Source organism: Hoplias malabaricus, unplaced genomic scaffold, assembly GCF_029633855.1.
Source record: "Hoplias malabaricus isolate fHopMal1 unplaced genomic scaffold, fHopMal1.hap1 H_1, whole genome shotgun sequence".
NCBI lineage: Eukaryota > Metazoa > Chordata > Actinopteri > Characiformes > Erythrinidae > Hoplias > Hoplias malabaricus.
In genome coordinates, this window is record NW_027101324.1 from 3,246,609 (window position 1) to 3,258,558 (window position 11,950).

At 60.6% G+C, this 11,950-nt stretch overlaps 1 non-coding gene and 1 pseudogene across 1 annotated transcript; both read right to left on the reverse strand.

The window, feature by feature from the left end:
* The window catches only part of LOC136685980 (28S ribosomal RNA), a 4,634-nt pseudogene extending 1,404 nt beyond the window's left edge, over window positions 1-3,230 (reverse strand).
* A 416-nt stretch (window positions 3,231-3,646) lies between these two features.
* On the reverse strand, window positions 3,647-3,800 carry LOC136686001 (5.8S ribosomal RNA). The gene has a single exon (XR_010800252.1). It is a non-coding gene; the product is annotated as a 5.8S ribosomal RNA (ribosomal RNA).
* Between the last annotated feature and the right edge of the window lie 8,150 nt (window positions 3,801-11,950).

Below are 11,950 nucleotides of genomic sequence, written 5' to 3' on the forward strand. Positions count from 1 at the left end.
TTCACGATGCTGTGTTTTAATTAAACAGTCGGATTCCCCTTGTCCGCAGCAGTTCTAATTCGGCTGTTAGGTGCCGGCCGAGAGACCCGGCCCCGGAGGTCTCCCCCCGAGGCGAGACTCATAAGCCCGAGAGATCCACGGAGCCTAGGCTCGGCGCGCGAGGCTCCAGGGACACCGCCCCGACCCACCGAAGCCCCACCACCGGCGGTGGCCCGCTACGAGTCCACACACGCACGAGAGACCGCAACCCCCCCACGCGGACCTACGTTCCATTGCGTCCCTCCGCGTCCCATCGGGGGAGAGCGAAGGGCCGGACGCTCGAGCTTAGCCGGGGGCGGCCCACCCGGCGACGGGCGTCGGGAGCCCGGCCCGGCTTAGGTAGGGAGAGGGAGGCCGAAGGCGGTCATCCGACGGAGGTTAGTCCCGAAGGACGCTCCCCCGCCGGCATCCCACCGACGACCGGCTCCCCTACCGTCGACCTGACCGAGGCCCCCTAAGCGCCACCGCCGAGGGGGGGACACGCACCGGGGCTTAAGGTCTCGCTCGCCGCGACCCACTCTCATCGACCCCGACAGACAGACGGAGCCTTGTTCACGGGGGTTTGGATATACTGGGGGGACAATCTCTCGCCGTGCGCTTCCTCGCGCGCAGGACCCAGTGGGGGGGGGCCCGAAGGTGGACCGGGAACAGCTCCCCGTCGCACGGGCAGCACCGGGCTTTCGGACCCCGCATCAGCAGACACGGGCCCGACCGAGCTCAGCCATTAGAGCCAATCCTTATCCCGAAGTTACGGATCCGTCTTGCCGACTTCCCTTACCTACATTGTTCCAACACGCCAGAGGCTGTTCACCTTGGAGACCTGATGCGGATATGGGTACGGCCTGGGGGGAAATTCACTATACCTCCCCCGGATTTTCAAGGGCCGATGGGAAACGTCCCGGCCGTCGCATAGCGCATGCGACGCCTTTCAGAGCGTTGAGCCCCTATCTCGGGGTCGAACCCATTCCAGGGCGCTCCAGCTCTTTAGCAAGGAGAGAGAATCCTCCCCGGGGTCCCCACCGGCGTCTCCGGGTTCGTTTGCGTTACCGCCACGGGAGCGCCTCTCGGCGGCTCGATCTCCACCAATCCCAGGTACGGGGATATTGGCCCGATCCCCTTTCGGTCAGCGCGAGGCAGACGAGACCATCGCCCCAGCATTTTCCGAACGGCGCTCGCCTATCCCTTAGGACCGACTAACCCACGGCCAAGCGCTGTCGGCGTGGAACCCTTCTCCACTTCGGCCTTCAAAGTTCTCATCTGAATATTTGCTACTACCACCAAGATCTGCACCCGCGGCGGCTCGACCCAGGCTCGCGCCAAAGGCTTCTGCGCCACCGCGGCGCCCCTCCTACTCGTCGCGGCATACGGTCCCATGAGTCTCGGTTCTCTCTCTCATTCTCGCTGGCTTTTGGGGGGGGTGGGAGACAAGTACCGCCAGCGACGGCCGGGTATGGGCCCGACGCTCCAGCGCCATCCATTTTCAGGGCCAGTTGATTCGGCAGGTGAGTTGTTACACACTCCTTAGCGGATGCCGACTTCCATGGCCACCGCCCCGCTGTCTATATCAACCGACACCTTTCTTGGGGTCTGATGAGCGTCTGCGTCGGGCGCCTTAACCCGCGCGTTCGGTTCATCCCGCAGCACCAGTTCTGCTTACCAAAAGTGGCCCACTCGGCACCGTCAATTCCATGCCCGGCTCCAAGCCTGCGAGCCGGGCCTCTTACCCATTTAAAGTTTGAGAGTAGGGCGAGGCCCGTTTCGGCCCCGCGGCCTCCAGTCATTTCTTTACCGGATAAAACTTGAAGTTTCGGCGCCGGCTATCCTGAGGGAAACTTCGGAGGGAACCAGCTACTAGATGGTTCGATTAGTCTTTCGCCCCTATACCCAGGTCGGACGACCGATTTGCACGTCAGGACCGCTGCGGGCCTCCACTCAGGGTTTCCCCTGGCTTCGCCCTGCCCAGGCATAGTTCACCATCTTTCGGGTACCACCGCGTATGCTCTGGCTCCGCTCTCCGCACGTGGGAAGAGCAGGCCGGTGGTGCGCCGCCCGCCCCCTCGGAGGGTTAGGACGGATCCCACCTCAGCCGACGCGCGCCGGCCTTCACCTTCGTTGCGCCTCCGGGGGTTCTGGTCCCTTCGACTCGCATACGCGTTAGACTCCTTGGTCCGTGTTTCAAGACGGGTCGTTCGGGGTCCGAACTTAGCCGCTGACCTTAGGCGTTCGGGTGCTGTGGGCCTGGATCGCCCCCCGCATCGCCGTAGCGGGCCTAGCCCGGGGCTGAGGACAGCCCAGCCGGCCCGCTTCGACCGAACGATCGGGGGGGGCCCCCATCCCCATCCCGGAGGAGGGGAGAACGCGGAAAGGACATTGCTCCACGGCCCCGGCGTTATCGGCGAAGTCGGAGCGAGGGGCTGTAGCGGAACGCCCGTGTCCGGGGGCCGCGTGGGGCTCCCTTCTCCGGACGGACCTACCTTCACCCTCGGGCCCTTCCAAGCCTAACCGGAGCCGGTCGCGACTCACCACCACGCGGGGAAAGTACACCGGGCGGGGCCGGACCTCCGTACGCCCGACAGGCCCGAAGTCCAGAGGCGAAGCGCAGAGCCGAAGCGGGGAGCGGTGGAGTCGGCACCCCACCCCTCTCGCCCGGATACGCTCGCACCCCCGACCGCGGAACCCGACGAGCGCGGGGCCGTCCGCCCGGCTGAATCCCCCGGGGCAGTCTTCTCGGTCCCCGTACGTTTACCTCTCAACGGTTTCACGCTCTGTTGAACTCTCTCTTCAAAGTCCTGTTTCAACTTTCCCTCACGGTACTCGGTTCGCTATCGGTCTCGTGCCGGTATTTAGCCTTAGATGGAGTTTACCACCCGCTTTGGGCTGCATTCCCAAGCAACCCGACTCCGAGAAGCCCGACCTACCCGGGCGGGAACGCGGGACTCGCTACCGGGCTTTCACCGTCTATGGGAAGAAGCCACGTTCGCGAGGACTTGGTCCCGCGTCCGCACCGAGACGGATCTTACGGACTTCCGTACGCTACATTTCCCGGCCAACCCCGGTCAGGGGAAAGTGGGATTCAGCGCTGGGCTCTTCCCTGTTCGCTCGCCGCTACTAAGGGAATCCTTGTTAGTTTCTTTTCCTCCGCTTACTGATATGCTTAAGTTCAGCGGGTCGTCTCGTCTGATCTGAGGCCGCACACAGAGGTTTCTTATGCGGGGGCGAGGGCGGAGGCGGAGGGCCGAAGGCTAGGGGCGAGGGGCGAGAGCCCGGCACGAGACCGAACTCCGCGACACCCTCCCCCCCACCCCGGCCGCTCGCCCGCCCGCTCACTCGCCCGCTCGCTGGGTTTAATCGGCACTCGCCACCCCCGCGTCCGACTGCGCGGAGCCCCGCTCGGGACTCGGGGAGAGACCGTAACGGACGTGGACCCGGACCTACTCGGCTCTCCCTCCGTTCCCTGTACGGAGCTCTCTCGCAACACGGGCCCCGTGGACTGGCTCGGAACCGAGTCTTCGTTTGGGAAGACGAAGGGCCGTTTTCAGGCCCTGCGAGCTTCCAGCCGCGGTCTCTCTCTCTCAGCGGGGGCGCGGAGACCGATCGATGGGTAAAGCGACCCTCAGACAGGCGTGGCCGCGGGATGGACCCCCGCGGCCGCAATATGCGTTCGAAATTTCGATGATCTGTGTCCTGCAATTCACATTAGTTAACGCAGATGGCTGCGTTCTTCATCGAAGCACGAGCCGAGTGATCCACCGCTAAGAGTCGTATATGGGTTTGTGCCCGGCCCGTTACAGGCCGGGCGAAGGAAGCCATTCGAACACGAGACAATGTTTGACAATATTTCAAGCCGGGTGCCTTCCCCCCCGTGCAGGGGGGAAGGTCATTGAACCTGGGCGTCAACCACCGGACCGAGGAGTTACGGCCCGGGGGACGATCGCCCGAGTAGGTGCCCGAGACTTACGTGGTTTAGGAGACCGGGGTCTAGGCACCCGCCGTTCCCGGCGAGGCCCAGGGGTTTGGTTCGCTGCGTTACGGGTCCCGGTCTAAGGCATTCAGGCGTGCGCTCAAAGCCAAGCTCTCCACCCCGGAGGGTATGAGCGAGGCCCGGTGGTACGCTCCCAAGTCCCCGCTTAGGGGAAGGCGCTGGGTAGATCCCACCTAGTCAGGACCGGCGGGCACCGGCCGTCTCCTTCGGGTGTTTAAACGCATCCGGGGTTCGTGAGGCCCCTTCAACTCGCGCACCGGCCTTAGACTATTATACGGTCCGTCTCTGCGAAGCCAACATCGGGGTTATTTGCATGCGCTCTTAAGCTCCGCTCTAACCCCGCGAGGGGAAAGAGTTTCGCCCGGCGGTACGCTCCCGTCCACCACCGCCCCCTGTGCCGGGGGGATGGGTTCAGGGAGATCCCACCGAGGCCGGCGAGCACCGGCCAACGCCCTGGGGGTGAGTAAGCCCCTTTGACTCGCGCACGCACAATCAAAGCCTTCAACGATCAATGGTTTGTTTAACGACCCGGCGGGCGGCTCCGGCGCCACTCTCCCCCCCGCGAACGAGGGGGGCGGACCGGGGTACCTATGCACCTAAGGCGGTCCTCGCATAACCCCGAGTTCCGAAGCCGGCTCGCTACGTCCACCCACCCGGAGGGGGGAGAGACTCACGTCGGCCGACTACGAAAGGTACGAGGCTTCTGCGGTCCATACCTTGAAGGTACCCGCCGGGGGAGGTTTGGCCTCTCGAGTCCTACTCGACAACCGGCACGGACGGCGGGCGCCGACCGCGGCCAGGTCACCGTTATTGATCCTTCCGCAGGTTCCCCTACGAAAACCTTGTTACGACTTTTACTCCCTCTAGATGTCCGGGTTCGATCGACTTCCCATCGCCCGGAGGCGACCCCCGTTCGAGGGCCGCCCCGGGGACGGTCCGAGGACCTCACCGAGGCATCCGATCGGTAGTAGCGACGGGCGGTGTGTACAAAGGGCAGGGACTTAATCGACGCGGGCTGGTGACCCGCGCCTACTTGGAATTCCTCGTTCGAGGGGAATAGTTGCAATCCCCTGTCCCCAGCGGGGAATGGCGTTCATAGGATTGCCCGCACCTCTCGGCGTAGGGTAACTTACATGTTGAACCAGCCATTGTAGCTCACGTGCGACCCCGGACTTCTAAGGGCATCACAGACCTGTTATTGCTCCATTTCTCAAGTGGCTTCTGTGCCACAAATCGCTCTAAGAAGTTTAGCCACCGACCGCTGATTCCCACCGGGCGAACCCCAACCTTCAGGCCCGCGGTAAGCGGGAGGGCACCGGGGAGGGGAGAGGGAAGGCGAAGGCGAAGGACGGACAACCCACACCCGGAGAGCGGAACGAGGTGCGGACGGCATCGGGGAGGGAACCGAACGCGAAGGGGAGAGGCCGGAGCCACCCACTCGACGCAGAACTGAACCCCCGTCAACCGCATCACCTCCCCGAACCGATCCGGGGTAGAACCGGACCCCCGCCGAAACCCCCAACACCCCCACCCCGATGGGGACCCCCCGCGAACGGGGACCTTCGGGGATAGAGTCCGACCCAGGAGAGGGGCCGTGTAACTACTTAAAGGATGGGATCTCGTTCGTTACCGGAATTGACCAGACGAATCGCTCCACGAACTACCAACGGCCATGCACCACCACCCACAGAATCGAGAAAGAGCCGTCAATCTGTCAATCCTTACCGTGTCCGGGCCGGGTTAGGTTCCCCGCGTTGAGTCAAATTAAGCCGCAAGCTCCACTCCTGGTGGTGCCCTTCCGTCAATTCCTTTAAGTTTCAGCTTTGCAACCGTACTCCCCCCAGAGCCCAAAGACTCGTGGTTTCCCGGACGCTGCCCGGCGGGTCATAGTCGTTAACCCAACGCCGCCGGATCGCGGGTCGGCATAGTTTACGGTCGGAACTACGACGGTACCTGATCGTCTTCGATCCTCCGACTTTCGTTCTTGATTAATGAAAACATTCTTGGCAAATGCCTTCGCTTTTGTCCGTCCCGCACCGGTCTACGAATTTCACCTCTCTCGGTGCGGTACGAATGCCCCCGGCCGTCCCTCTTAATCATGACCTTTGGTCCGTCAAACCCACGAAATAGGACCAAGAGAGCGGTCGGATACCCCCCCGGCTCGGGGAACCGTGCGGCGGCCAGAAAACGGCCCCGCCCGGCCGCCTCGCCGAAGAGCTCCGACTCGCCCCCCATGGGAAGGCCTTATTCCATTATTCCTAGCTCAGTCCATTCAAGGCACGCTTCGGCCTGCTTTGAGCACTCTGTTTTGTTCAAAGTAAACGCACCGGACCCTTCCGCCCCCCACGTATTCAACCGCGGCGGACGACCCAGCTAAGGGCCTCTCCGCGGAGGAAGGGAGCAGAGGACACCGGATGAGTAGGGACAAGGTCCCGCGACCTCCACCCAGAGACCCGCGGGGGGTCCCCAACCCCCCCGGAGAGGGGCAGCTTCCCACCGCGAAGTCCGGACGGGCAGAGGCCCGGCAGCCGGGACCCGTCCCCGGATCCAACTACGAGCTTTTTAACTGCAGCAACGTTAACATACGCTATTGGAGCTGGAATTACCGCGGCTGCTGGCACCAGACTTGCCCTCCAATGGGTCCTCACCCACGGACGTAGATTGAGTTCATTTCGGTCCCGAAACCTTCAAACGGGGCCTCGCACCGATATTTTTCGTCACTACCTCCCCGTGTCGGGAATGGGTAATTTGCGCGCCTGCTGCCTTCCTTGGATGTGGTAGCCGTTTCTCAGGCTCCCTCTCCGGAATCGAACCCAGATTCCCCGTTACCCGTGGTCACCACACGTAGTCCCGTAGACTACCGTCGAAAGTTGATAGGGCAGACACTCGAATGAGACGTCGCCGCCCCGAAGGGCTCTGCGATCGGCCAAAGGTTATCTAGAGTCACCAAAGCGGACCCGACCGGAGTCGGGAGGGGGTTTTTTGGTTCTGATAAATGCACGTATCCGTGGGGGGCGCCGAGGGGGGAAGGTGAACCAGTCACCGACCACCTCGAAACGGCACCCCCACTTCCAACGCTTCGTTTGCATGTATTAGCTCTGGAATTACCACAGTTATACCAAGTAACGTGTGGAGCGATCAAAGGAACCATAACTGATTTAATGAGCCATTCGCAGTTTCACTGTACCAACGCCCGTGTGTACTTAGACTTGCATGGCTTAATCTTTGAGACAAGCATATGATACTGGCAGGATCAACCAGGCCGATCCCTCTGGTACTCAAACCCGGCTTGGGGAAAGAGAGAGAGTCGGTGGTGCGTGGAACTCGACCCCCCGAAGGAGGAAGAGACGCGCACCGCGGAAAGGCTTTTCGAACGAGACCCCCCGGAGGTGGGTCTGCAATCGGGGGTTTGACTACTTGGAAAATGTACGATTCAAGGCCCGGACGGTGCAGGCTAGGGGCCGGTTCCTTCCCTCAATAGGATCCCGACCCTAAGGCACCACCGACTCGGACCTTTTAACGGACCCAAACTGCGGTGGAAATTAGACCGACGGATCGGCTAAGTCTCCCTCGGAACGATTCTGGGACAAGCGGACCCCCTGTTACGGGGGGTCCACGAGCCATGGAGGCTGGAGCACGTGGCGGGGAGGATCGTTCTAAAAGCCGGTATTATTTCGGATTAGAAGCCTGCCCCTGGTGCTCCGGGTATGCCGCATTTCGAACGGGCGTAAAGGACGTCCGTTTAAGGGAAGAGAATGGAAGAGAATTTCCTGGCCCCCTCAAAGCGCGAGGAGGTCGGCATAGGTTTTACGGTACGCCCCCCCCGGAGCCGTCTGATGTTCAGAAGACGAAGGGTTTTGCCCCCAATCTCGTAAGGTCGAGGGCTCACCACCGAACTTCCAGCCGCGGTCCTTGGTAGGACCGATACGCGGACAAGCCGCAAAATCCTGGCCCCCTCGCAGTGCGAGGAGGTCGGCAAAGGTTTTACGATTCGCCCCCCCGGAGCCTACGGTTAGTTTTCTCGATTTAAGAAGACGAAGGGGGTCGGGCCCGGGAACCGTAAACCGAGCGCCTCTTCCCCTGCGAACTTCCAGCCGCGGTCCGTTTAAAAAGACCGATCCGTGACACCTCTAATGCGCTCTTTGCCTCCGGCCGTTTCCAGCGCGGGGGCCCGGTGGTGCGCTCCCAAGTCCCCGCGGAGGGGAAAATCTGGGAGATCCCACATTAGACCAAGCGGAACGCCGGTCTTCGCCTCGGGGGTTTGTATGCCCCTTTCGACTCGCGCACGGGCAAGAGTTAGGTTAGGAACGGGGACAACTGCCGGCGGGCGGCCCGTCGCACCCACCCCGCAAGTGGGCAGGTGGTCGGTGGCCTGTGGACCCGCCGCTCGGATTCGTTTATAGTAGGAACCATAACGGGGTACAACCCTCATACGCTCGACCCCCTCACGCCCAGAGAAGTGTTCACCTCCCTGGGCATATATCGAACGAATCATCGGGATTGAAGGGGAGGCCACCCAAACCATCCCCTTAGCCCAGAGGGGTGCCAGTCCTCGGGCTTCGGTATTCGCATCACCGGGGTCTATGGAGGTCTCGACTTAGGTTTTGAAAACCTCCAGAGGGGGGGCCGGATTAACCACCACCCTAGCCCAGAGGGGTGCCAGTCCTCGGGCTTCGGTATTCGCATCACCGGGGTCTATGGAGGTCTCGACTTAGGTTTTGAAAACCTCCAGAGGTGGGGCCGGATTAACCACCACCCTAGCCCAGAGGGGTGCCAGTCCTCGGGCATGTCACTTCGCATCACCGGGGTTCTATGGAGGTCTCGACTTAGGTTTTAAAAACCTCCAGAGGGTGGGGGCATATCTTATCCCCACCCTAGCCCAGAGGGGTGCCAGTCCTCGGGCATGTCATTTCGCATCACCGGGGTCTACGGAGGTCTCGACTTAGGTTTTGAAAACCTCCAGAGGGTGGGGGCATATCTTATCCCCACCCTAGCCCAGAGGGGTGCCAGTCCTCGGGCTTCGGTATTCGCATCACCGGGGTCTACGGAGGTCTCGACTTAGGTTTTGAAAACCTCCAGAGGGTGGGGCCTGACTTACCACCAACCCTTAGCCCAGAGGTGTGCCACTCCTCGGGCATGGAATTCGCATCAACGGGGTCTACGGATGTCTCGACTTAGGTTTTGAACACATCCAGGGAAGCAGAGCGGACATTCCCATTATTTCAAGCCCATCGGGAAGCCACTCCTTTGGGCATAGCGTTTCGCATCGCTGTTACCCAAACTTACGTCTGATTTAATGCCTCCCTAATATCCCGACGGCACCAGGCTGAGAAACCATATGCCCACAGGATTTGAGGCGTTGGAACCTCGTTCGCATAGCCGACAACGATGAACCTCCCTCGGACTCGCTACGAGGCTTGAGGAGGGTCCTGATTTTCTTAAAATCTCAGGTGAGGGACTTAGAAAATTTTCACTTTAAAACCACAGACCTCCAGAGGAGAGACCGGGCTTATCACAACCTTAGCCCAGAGGGCGTCACTCCTCGGGCATGTCACTTCGCATCACCGGGGGTCCATGGATGTCTCGACTTAGGTTTTGAACACATCCAGAAGGGGGGGCCGGATTAACCACCACCCTTAGCCCAGAGGGGTGCCAGTCCTCGGGCTTTAAATTCGCTTCGCCGGGGTCTATGGAAGTCATTTTTTAGACCTCCAGAGGGGAGGCAACCCAAACCATCCCCTTAGCCCAGAGGTGTGCCACTCCTCGGGCTTGTGTATTCGCATCACCGGGGTCCATGGAAGTCATTTTAGACATCCAGAGGGGAGGCCACCCTAACCATCCCCTTAGCCCAGAGGGGTGCCAGTCCTCGGGCTTTAAATTCGCTTCGCCGGGGTCTATGGAAGTCATTTTTAGACCTCCAGAGGGGAGGCAACCCAAACCATCCCCTTAGCCCAGAGGTGTGCCAATCCTCGGGCTTGTGTATTCGCATCACCGGGGTCCATGGAAGTCATTTTAGACATCCAGAGGGGAGGCCACCCTAACCATCCCCTTAGCCCAGAGGGGTGCCAGTCCTCGGGCTTTAAATTCGCTTCGCCGGGGTCTATGGAAGTCATTTTTAGACCTCCAGAGGGGAGGCAACCCAAACCATCCCCTTAGCCCAGAGGTGTGCCACTCCTCGGGCTTGTGTATTCGCATCACCGGGGTCCATGGAAGTCATTTTAGACATCCAGAGAGTGGGGCCGGTCTTACCACCACCCTTAAGCCCAGAGGGCGTCACTCCTCGGGCATGAAATTCGGATTACCGGGGTCTATGGATGTCTCAACTTAGGTTTTGAACACATCCAGAGGGGAGGCCACCCAAACCATCCCCTTAGCCCGGAGGTGTGCACCTCCTCGGGCTTCAAATTCGAATCACCGGGGTCCATGGAAGTCATTTTAGACATCCAGAGAGTGGGGCCGGTCTTACCACCACTCTTAGCCCAGAGGGCGCCACTCCTCGGGCATGAAATTCGCATCACCGGGGTCCATGGAAGTCAGTTTAGACCTCCAGAGAGTGGGGCCGGTCTTACCACCACTCTTAAGCCCAGAGGGCGTCACTCCTCGGGCATGAAATTCGGATTACCGGGGTCTATGGATGTCTCAACTTAGGTTTTGAACACATCCAGAGGGGAGGCCACCCAAACCATCCCCTTAGCCCGGAGGTGTGCACCTCCTCGGGCTTGAAATTCGAATCACCGGGGTCCATGGAAGTCAGTTTAGACCTCCAGAGAGTGGGGCCGGTCTTACCACCACCCTTAAGCCCAGAGGGCGTCACTCCTCGGGCATGGAATTCGCATCAACGGGGTCTACGGATGTCTCGACTTAGGTTTTGAACACATCCAGGGAAGCAGAGCGGACATTCCCATTATTTCAAGCCCATCGGGAAGCCACTCCTTTGGGCATAGCGTTTCGCATCGCTGTTACCCAAACTTACGTCTGATTTAATGCCTCCCTAATATCCCGACGGCACCAGGCTGAGAAACCATATGCCCACAGGATTAGAGGCGTCTGAACCCCTTTCGCATAGCCGACAACGATGAACCTCCCTCGGACTCGCTACGAGGCTTGAGGAGGGTCCTGATTCTCTTAAAATCTCAGGTGAGGGACTTAGAAAATATTCACTTTAAAACCACAGACCTCCAGAGGAGAGACCGGGCTTATCACAACCTTAGCCCAGAAGGCACCACTCTTCGGGCATGTCACTTCGCATCACCGGGGTCCATGGAAGTCTCGACTTAGGTTTTGAACGCATCCAGAGGGTGGGAGCCGGACTTACCACCACCCTTAGCCCAGAGGGCGTCACTCCTCGGGCATAAAATTCGGATAACCGGGGTCCATGGAAGTCAATTTTGACCTCCAGAGAGGGGGGGGGCCTGGCTTACCACCACCCTAAGCCCAGAGGGCGTCACTCCTCGGGCATGAAATACGCTACACCGGGGTCCATGGAAGTCAGTTTAGACCTCCAGAGAGGGGGGGCCGGGCTTACCACCACCCTTAGCCCAGAGGGCACCACTCCTCGGGCTTGAAATTCGCATCACCGGGGTCCATGGAAGTCTCGACTTAGGTTTTGGAAACCTCCAGAGGGGGGGCTGCACTTACCACCACCCTAAGCCCAGAGGGCGTCACTCCTCGGGCATGAAATACGCTATACCGGGGTCCATGGAAGTCCTTTTAGACCTCCAGAGAGGGGGGGGGCCGGGCTTACCACCACCCTTAGCCCAGAGGGCACCACTCCTCGGGCTTGAAATTCGCATCACCGGGGTCCATGGAAGTCTCGACTTAGGTTTTGGAAACCTCCAGAGGGGGGGCTGCACTTACCACCACCCTTAGCCCAGAGGTTCATCACTCCTCGGGCATGAAATTCGGATAACCGGGGTCCATGGAAGTCAG